Raw genomic sequence first — 7932 nt, forward strand, 5'->3', positions numbered from 1 at the left:
AAAGGGGTGGTCTGGCTAAGCTCGCAGGTACTGCCCTGAGAGTAGGTCACAGGGCAGCCAGGGCAGGCTACCCTGCCCAGGGCAAGAGCGTGCCGACCACTGACCTAGAGTATACCTTGTCTCATTTAAGTATATTTTCTACGGATTTAGGGAAATGATCGTCCACGTGGATTCTAGCCTGACCCCTCCGGTCCCCCTCGTGGACAAGCATGGAATTTTGCCATACCCCCCCCCCTCTCTCTCAAAGTGTCCACGTGGTATATGGATGGCTACTATGTTGGACACAATGTCCTATAATATTTTAACTTTAAACAAAGATTAGAATTATTAGATTTTTAACGGTGAAAATGACAATGCTTTATTTTGTACAGAAATATAATTTTTAATCATGAATTCTATCAAATCCTTTTGAATGTCACTTGAGACAACATGATATGCTTCAAAAATAAAATTCGCAAATATTTGTTATAAAGATCCTTAAATTTTAAATACCCATTCAGGAAAATTACGAAATTTTTAATGTTGAGTTTGCATTGTCAGGCTTGTTACACAAGATAAAACTAATAAAAAATGTACAGTTCTTGGTGTTTTTTACAATTATTAAATGTTAGGAGCAACCAAATCTTAAACGATTTATGACTCTTTTAACATCAATTAAAAAAATGTAGTCCACAAAAAAAAACACTTTAAATATTGTAAATATTAATTAAATTCTTTTTAGCCTTATGCGCATAAGGTTTCAGAAATTTAGAGATTTTTAGAGACTTAGAACTTATGGACAGCACAACAAATTCGGTAAAGATTCCCTGCAACTGGCAATGCAAGGTTCGGAATATTCCATTTAAAGTTCATCCAAGAAAATGTCATTGCACAGCAATGTGCAGACCAGTTTGGAACATTTAACTTAACCCTTGTTTTAATTTTTCAAATCCTTTAAAATCCCTTGAAATTACATGAAATATAATTATACTGCTTATAAAACCTATGAAATCATTTCAAATTTTTAAAAAGTTTTTATAAGTCCCCTCAAATAATTACAAGTACCCGAAATTGTTTAAATTCTATAAAATCTTTTAAAATTCCTTACATTTAAGTTGAATATTCACTTAAGTAAATATTTAGTTGAGTTGAATATTTTTTCAGATATTAAGTTTTTAACTTTTATAACTTGGAAAATGTTTGGTAATCGGGAAATCACATCAATATTTATATTGAGAATTCGACTGCTGATAAGAAACTTATATTAGCAATTGTTGGATTTAATTAGTCCCAGGTCTGTATGTGTATAAATTTTTCTGACCCCCGCCCTTATACACATCACTTGTTTGAATTTGCGCCTGAACACAGTACTTTTGTTTAGTTTCAGTCTAATATACCCAGAACTAAAGTCTCTCCTTATTTTATTTTATTCTAAGACCCCGTTCTTGGATCTCTTGAGAATACTCTCGCAAATCGTTTATGGCTAGAGTAATGGAAAAAAATTGAAAAGATTCCAGTTTAAAAAAATATAAACATTTTCAGTTTAGCGAATCAGTATACATTTTTTAATTTTCAAGTAAAATTTTATTTGAATGTTGAAAGCCTGAAACTATTTTACTTTGACGTTGGGTACCCTGCTAAATTTAAATTTCCCACGTAAAACTGACGACGCAAGATGGCACTACGGGTACTACTCTTGTTACTTTCGAGGCTTTCCAGTCTCGAAGTCTCCGAGTATCATAAAAAAAACTAGTTTTTCAAGTAGCTCTTCGGTTTACTCAGTCCAAGTTGGTCCGACTCTCAGAGTTAGTATTTATCGGAATTCATGATAGTACGCCTGTATTTTGTATATATCTCGATTCCCTCTCTCTTTCATTTCCCTCCGACGCACAAAATAAGCGAAATCATCATTGAATCCATCAGTTCACCGTTTTTCACAACGTTTTTAGGAATCACATTTCAATTTTTTACCAAGTGACTTAAATTAGGAACCAAGTCCCCACGGAAAGCTTATCTTTTTATCAATTCTCGAGTTACACGTGTTACTGACTTTATTATTTTCGTGAATAAATAGAGTGCACTATTAGAGCGTGATAAGTAGCATATCTGTGTACTCTGCGAAAAAACGCAAAACAAGATTTTCCCGAAGACGTCACATACACACTGGGTAGAAAAAAAGAACGATTTTACCGGTAAGTTAGAATGAAAAACAGCTGGACATTCCGACAAGTGGTTGCGCAGAACTGATGTGCTTGTGTCGTATGTATGGTATATTTTCATTGGCTGCGGCTAAGTGTACCAGAATTTCAGTACGAATAGCCGAATTTTTTCGGTACGATTAGCAGGGCCTGGAAAAGGGACTATTTGTACCGAAATTTCGGTACAAGTGGCCAGAATTTTTCGGTGTAGGCACTGCCATGTTTTCATTTTAATTAAATGGACGGAAGGGTCCTAAGGTCAACTTTATGAGGACAGTCTATATACGAACCTATTATATCTAGGTTCTTGGCATTTTTTTTAGGTTTGTGAGAAACGTTTTCCTGTATTTTTTACCTGTCGAGCATATACCAGGTAAGATGCACTGGAAGCGAAATATTTGTAAAAAGTGGATCTAGAATCGTTTCCCTAAAATTTTAAAGGGTTCTGATTCGCGCCGGTCCCGCAAACATAGTAGCTATAGGGCCATTATTTAATATTTATGTTAAAATGAAAGGGTTATGGTTAAGCAACAAAATTTCACATAGAATTTATTTAATCAATTTATTCTTTTTCCTAGGTGAAGACTGAATCATAATTTTATAATGCGGATCCCTTTATCTGAAATATTATATACGATTAAATAAGCGGTACAACTCAGATTTCAATTTTTTAACCTTATATTTTAAATCTAGATGCGTTTTATGTCTTAATAATTAAAATTTAACACATGCCTATATTCTACATACACATACCCGTGACATTCTGTTCAGAAAGGGCTGAATGGAAAAGAATCAGGTAAGAATTTGGGATTTCTGTTCTGTCCTATTTAAATCCTGATTCTTCTCCTCTTAAAGTATGCATTAAAATGAATTAATATCATTTTCAATAAGGCCCAATTTACAATGCTTTAAGTTAAAGTGTCCTCCAATTTCTTTTAAATTGAAGAGTTACGTCAATTCAGTCAATTTTTATCTTCTGCTAATATTTTCGTGAAATATTTTTTTTGTATAAGTGTATCTGAAAAATATTTGAATGTTTTAATTACTACTTAATAAAATAATAGAATAATTATTATTATTATTACTCATTACAATGATATTACAAAAATAAAGTTTTGTGACATGCATTTGGTTTTGTTTTCTCCTCATAACTCACCTAACTTCACTTCGTTGATTGCTTAGGGGGGAAAACAAATAACCAAATGCGTGGGATTCAGTCCATTTTTTCCTTATTTTGCTAATATCTTTGTAAAAAATAATTTTTTCTATATAAGTGTATTTGAAAAATAGTTTTCATTTGTTAATAACTACGCGGTAAACAAATTGTTTTGGTAAATATCCACTGCGTTTTTTAATTGTACAAAAACCTGTAAAATACGAAGATAACACAAAAATAAAGTTTTGTCCCATGCATTTGGTACATAATTTTTCCCTTCCGCATTCTTTTTAATTCAACAACCAGCTAACTTAATTTCGTTGAGTGCTAAGTGGAAAACAGTGGACCAACTGCATGAGACAAAGCATTATTTTTCTCATATGTTCATAATGAATAATAATTATTATGATTTTATTATCTTACTAAAAAGTTCTTAAAAAATTAAACCTAAAAAATGTTGAATTCCTTTTGGTACAGTATACGTGAAAAATATTAAGATCTGGAAGTGGTCGTACAAATTTAATTAAACTTGGTGAATTTATAGTGTTATATAGGATCCATTTTGGAATGATCGATATTTCTTCAATATTATAATACAGATTTTTTTCAACATGCTTGAAAAAAGAGATACAAACAAAACTTTTCGATCAAATTTTTCATCAATGTCGCAAGTTTTTATTTTTTCCTAACTATAATATTATAAATTCCTTATAATTTCACCTTCCATTAAAAAAAATTAATGGTGACCTCTGCATCACGAGATATTGTCAGTTTTGCGAGAACTTGGGCCATCGCCAGGGGTGTCGGAGCCGTGTTGGCTGGGTGGGCTTAAGCCCACCCATAATATAACTAAATCTAATAATGAAATAAACCTAATACCACCTTAAATTTATACTTTTTAACATATTGTCGGTGAGCCCACCCATGAAAAAAATCGTTCCGACGTCCCTGGCCATCACCACACATTTTTTGGAGAAAAATTGCCTAACATGTCAATTCTTAATTAATTTCAATGTTTTTTTATTTATAAATGGACGTAAATCTTCCAAATATAGCGAATAACTGTGAATATTTCACTCAAACTGTAGCAAAATTATATAATTACTAATAAAATGTTAACTTTTTTGTCTAGCTTTTAATGGGTACCATTTCTTTTTAGTCTTTGAAATGCTTTCAAACCGGCCATAACTTAATGTAAGAACTAAATAGAAATAGTTTGCAGTGGGTTAAAATAAAAATTTTTAAAAATGTTATAAACTGATTAATAAACGAAAATAATATTTCGCGATTTGGAATAATTAGCTATTTGAAATCCATAGCTTTTTGTATGCGTATGTATAAGTCCGCTTAGTGTGAATTGGGATTTCGCATTTTTGATCGTTGATAATTCTCTTGAAATGCAATCAAATTCAAGATAAAAGTAGCGTTTTATATATAACATTTTATCTGGAATTTGATGGTGATAATGACAGTTTAATAATAATTAAATCTATTTTCAGTAATAAGAATTTTTAAAGGTACAATTTTGAAAAGATCACTTTTTCTATAAAAAAGTACCATTTTTTATATTTCATAAAAGTGTATGGGTTCAACAAACTTTGAAAGCTGATATATTTTAATTTAAGGGGGAAAACATCATTGGAGAAAAATGAAAATGCATATTTTTTAAAAGAGTGTAAATTTGGGGTACATTTGGAGTGGGGGAAATAGCATTATTCGATCATTTATGAATAATAATATTGTTTATTATTACTTTATCGTCAAATAGTACTGTAAAATTAAAAGTAAAAGTTTTTTAAATTCCCCCCGGCAAAATTATTGTAGAATTATGCTTATTTTCCCTACTTCAAGAGTACTCCAAATTCCAACTTTCTTAAAAAATATTTATTTTCATTTTTCGCCAATAATGTTTTTTCCCCCTCGAAGTGTAATGTATCAACTTTAACCCCCTGTTTAAAGCATTAATTTTAATTTAAATTTGCTTCCATTTTAAGGGAATTATCAACGATGATCACCAGTGCGAATTCGCACCAAGCCTAACATTCCAACCCCACGTCAGGGGTAGTTTTAGACGAGTGACGCTGGGACTATGGGGCCTGATGCAATAAAGATCGAAAATATTTAAAGTATGGGAGGAAGACCCTTCTGCCTGATGAGCCAGAAGAGACATTTAATTGAAAATTTTTCTGGTGCGAAGTCGCACTAATGTGGACTCTACGGGTTAAAAAAATTGTTTAAATAATTAACAGTTTTTTGCAATTTGAAAAATATGACAATATACAAATATAAAATATGAAAAAATTGAAAATATTCCGCAAAAAATTAGGCCCATTTATGAGAAAATAATCAAACTGTGCATTTGTTTAAAAAATATGTTTAAATAATTGCTAAGCAGCAGCTATTCCTAAATATTTATAATGACATATTAATATGTATCATTTTTGATACAAAATCTATCGATTTTAAACAGCCAATAATTGCGAATAATGAAAAAATAACTTTTGTTCATTAATTTGCTTATAACATTATAACCAACTTTGTATTACTCTAACCCACTGTAAATCATTTATATTTAATTATTAAATTGATTAATGAGCGGTTTAAATGAATTAAAAGTCTAACCAAATAATAACACTGAAAAGTTAGACAAAAAAAGTTGGGTGGACTTACGAAATGCGCTTAACTCCGATTAATTAAAAACTCCGTTTACCTATGTATTTTGACCCGCTGCGCATGAATATGGTAGTGTAAATACTCGCAAATTTGATTTTCACGGTCAAAACGCCAAAAAAAACTATAAAAATTTCATGTTTTTTCGTTTATTTCAGTAAATGATTACAATTTACAAAGAAGCTTTCAACAAAAGCTGTAGATCTTTTCAAAATACATACATTTGTTTTAGCATTAATGCCTACTTATGCACTTCGTCGCGGGAAGGCAGGAATTTGGTTTTTCTATGATTTTTCATGTTTATCATCTCTTTTCTCGAAAACTATCAGTCATAGGGTATAAAAACATTCAACATAAAATGAGTATTATTGAAAGATCTACAACTTTTATTCAAAACTTTCTTGTATATTTTTATTATCGACTGAAATAAACGGAAAACATGAAATTTTTATAGTTTTATGAGGTTTTCACCTTGAAAATCAAATTTTCAGGTACTTTCACCATTATATTCGTTATAATCGCGTAAAAATACATAGGTATACGAAGTTTCGAATGAATCGGAGGTAAGTACTTTTTGGAAGTTTATCCCTATAAAAAAGCGAATTGTCTCGCCGTCTTGAATTTCGGGATGAGTTAGTCAAATAATTTTTCTAAGTTTGGCTTGCCCATTCCTTTTTTCAATATCCCCAATTTTTCAGAATGACTAGACACAGCCTAAATAAATTCTTTTTTTTTTAAGTGATAAAAATTTCAAGAAATAACAATGCTTAAGGGAACAAAATTTATGATAACTTTAAAATACTAGCCTAAAATTTTGCACAAAAATTTAAATTACATTTATTTATTACTGTATTAAAGAATGAGAATTCAAACAAATTTTTTCATTAAAACCTGTGTATTTGATTTTTTAAAGAATTTATAATTCAATACACCCATTTTTCTAAACATGTTTGTTATCTAGTCTACACTGCCATCCTTTATTTATTAAATTTCCTTTAGTAGCTTTTGAAAATTTATTTTTAATTTTTGTGTTTGGAATAATTATTAGTTAACAAACTTTCTAAAACACTATTGATGAAGTTATGCCTTCAAGATTTATTTTTTCTGAAATAGTTAGGTTTTAAAGCAATTTTTTATCTGCAATTCTATTTTAATAAAACAAGAGCTAATGAGAAATGAACTTTTATGTCTGGCCATGTCCAACACGGGGTTAAACGGTATTGAAATTGATTTCATTTCACTTTTTCTGTACCCGCTGGCGTTCTAAGAGACGAGAGGCAAAATCAGGTATTCATCGGAATTAAAAATTTTAATTCCGATCACGTGAAGGTCGGCTGACAGCTGGATTTTTAGCCAGACTACACAAAATTCGGCTGATTTGTCCAAAATTGTTAAAATCACGGAAAAAAATTGTGGCCATGTATTATATACCCAGTTCCAACCTCACTATAGCATTTTTTCGCGCAGTAACTCACTTCCACTCTGAATAATATAATAATATATAATTTTTTGGTGATAAATTATACATTTTTGTAAATATTTCCGTTTAATAAGTGCTGAGATATTTACCTACTAATACATATGTACATATGAGAATAAAGTCTAGACTTTTCAATGCATACAAAACAAGTATTAGTGCCGACCGGATTAAATTCATCCAGGCTCTCATTTTTGCAGCTGAACGTCAACCAGTAATATCTTGTTCTCCTTTTTTTGTTTCGTTTGACAATTTTAATATAATATAATGTGTCAAATACAACCATGACATAATTTCTACATTATAATTTAAAAATCAATTCCTTTCATTAATATTTTAACTTTACTTAGTCAGATAATAACAATAAGGGAAGTTTTAGAGTTTTTATGGCAACAACGATTCGTGGCTACCGCATTTTGATCACCTACGTGATTCTGGTTCGGCAGACGTAC

The 7932-nt window shown here is 30.7% G+C and overlaps 1 protein-coding gene across 2 annotated transcripts in view; it reads left to right on the forward strand.

Annotated features, from left to right (window-relative positions):
- The window catches only part of LOC117177634 (NADPH--cytochrome P450 reductase), a 98634-nt gene that overhangs the window by 3981 nt on the left and 86721 nt on the right, over positions 1–7932 (forward strand). Inside the window, exon 1 of one of the 2 annotated variants that reach the window (XM_033368425.1) lies at positions 1794–2171. The exons of the other annotated variant lie outside the window; for it this stretch is intronic. The gene's annotated coding sequence lies outside the window, so the exon portion shown is untranslated. Of the gene's footprint in view, positions 1–1793; positions 2172–7932 lie in introns of those variants that run through there. 2 annotated transcript variants of the gene reach the window in all.

This window comes from Belonocnema kinseyi, chromosome 8 (assembly GCF_010883055.1).
Source record: "Belonocnema kinseyi isolate 2016_QV_RU_SX_M_011 chromosome 8, B_treatae_v1, whole genome shotgun sequence".
NCBI classification, from domain to species: Eukaryota; Metazoa; Arthropoda; class Insecta; order Hymenoptera; family Cynipidae; genus Belonocnema; species Belonocnema kinseyi.